A 2,324-nucleotide genomic window follows, 5' to 3' on the forward strand; every position below is an offset into this window, starting at 1 on the left:
GCCAGTGGAAACAAGCCAGTAAAGAACATCCCTCCATGGCCTCTGCATCAGCTCCTGCTCCCTGACCTGCTTGAGTTCCAGTCTTGACTTCTTTCAGTGATGAACAGCAGTATGGAAGTGTAAGCTGAATAAACCCTTTCCTCCCCAACTTGCTTCTTGGTCATGATGTTTGTGCAGGAATAGAAACCCTGACTAAGATACCATCTCTAAAATAAATAAAATAAAATAAAATAAAATAGAATAGAATAAAATAAAATAAAAGACAGGCGCATGTGCCCTGATCTCCAGGCCCTGGTTTGAAGGATTCACTTTCCTGTGCTGGTCTCTAGATAAGAATTTTTAAATTTGATGCCTTCTCATTTGCAGTAATTCATTTAAATTTGATTTTAAGTTCTGAGTTTGTTTTTCACAAGTTTTTGATCTGTATAATGAAAGTGACAAGAGATAGCTTATGGAAAACACCTCAGGAAATGCTGAGCAGGACATCATAGGTTTGGGAAGTGGCCTCACAAGTTTGTGCTGTGATTTGGGTGTGACATTAATGTGCAGAAGATTGGTCTCAGTGTAGAAATACCAGAAGATGGTAGAGACAGCCTTAAAGAGGTCAGGACCTAGTAGGGGGAAACTGGGCATTACATGTTAAAGGGATCAATGCTGGCCTCACAGGGTGAGTTAGATCCCATGGTTGTGGCTTGTTATAAGACACAGTTCGGGGGCCCTGCACCTGTTTGACTTTATGCCTTACTTCACCATTTCCCCTGGCACATGCTATTTTTGTTGTTTGTTTGTTTGTTTAACACATTTGGGTGTTTTTCCCATACGTAAGTCTGTGTACCACATGCATGCATGGCTCCTATGGAATTCAGAGAGTACTGGTTACCCTGGAACTAGAAAGTTACAGTTGTGAGCTGCCATATAAGTGTTGGGAACTAAACTTAGAGGTCCTCTGAAAGAGCAGCCAGCGCTGTTAGCTGCTGACCCGTTTCAGCCCTACTGTGACACCATCTGTGACACTTACTTCCATCTCAGGACGTTTTAAAGGGCTTCCCCAGCCTCTTGGCTCTCTGTGGGTTCAGCTAAGGCCATGCTTGATTGCATTGCAGCTAGATAGGGGTTGGAAAGTGAGCTCTCCAGAGGAGGGAAACTGAATTAATACATTTACCACTTTCTGTGGGTTCCCAAGCCAGATGAGGTATGGTGGAGCGCTGTTTATAACTGGGACAGCACTCAAAACAGCTCTCAGAAAACATTACAGGAGTGGAACCACTCCCTACTCAAACTCAGCTCTGTAGAGACAGAGGCCACAGCATGACAAAGCTGGTTAGGCTTCTGTTTCTCCACCAGAGAACTGCCTTCTCAGAAGTCACATGATCAGCAATCTGCTAATCTAGCTGATATTCTTGACAGGCCCCTGCCCCTGCTGCAGCACTTCCTCCTATGTCCTACACCTCAGCCCCCACACCAATTTGAGCTATATAAACTAGCCCTACTATTTCAACAAATGAGCTGTCCTCTGACGCAATCTCCAGGGTCGTTTATACTCACCATTCTAACTGCTGTCCGAGACCCTGTTCCCCAGCTCCTCCGTATCCTGAGACTGCCAATACCCAATAGCTGATTGGGTGGAGGACCCACAAAGTTTCATACATGCTAGCTCTATATGCAGTGTACTGAGTCTTTCCCTCAGCTCCTCTCCACTTCCTTCCCTTGAAATCCCTGCTTTCCAATCCACATCAACTCAAAGAAGTGGTTAAGTGACAAGAGAAGGGAATCTTTCACTGAGGGGGGAAGTTTGTATTTAATGTTCTTGCTGGGAAAACCCTTGTTTGGCATTCCAAATGTTTAGAATTCATCAGCGATGACAGTGAGACAGTGCAGAGTTTAAAGCAGACTCAGGTGAGAATGAGCATAAAACTTTTTAGGAAAGTTTTCTGAAAGCAGAACACAGAATAAACCAAGTGCCAAGAGATTATTCTCATGGACCAACTCGGTACTCTGAGAAGACATGACTAGTAAAGAGACGGGGCTGCAGGAGAGATGGTAGGTAGATACAAAGATTCAGGAGGGATGGATAGTTAGACAAAATGATTCAGGGGAGATGGTATTTTAGACACAAAGCTGTGGGAGAGATGGCAGTTAGACATGAGGCTGCAGGAGAAATGGATAGTTAGACACAAGGATGTAGTAGAGATGGTAGTTTAGATACAGGGCTGCAGGAGAAATAGCTAGTTAGACAAGTCTACAGGAAAGGAAAGAGCCCAGTATTGAGATTCCTACTAGTTCGGGAGGCTGTTTTAATACTAGTCCATGACAGAGAATTAGAA

This window comes from Mus pahari, chromosome 9 (assembly GCF_900095145.1).
Source record: "Mus pahari chromosome 9, PAHARI_EIJ_v1.1, whole genome shotgun sequence".
NCBI classification, from domain to species: Eukaryota; Metazoa; Chordata; class Mammalia; order Rodentia; family Muridae; genus Mus; species Mus pahari.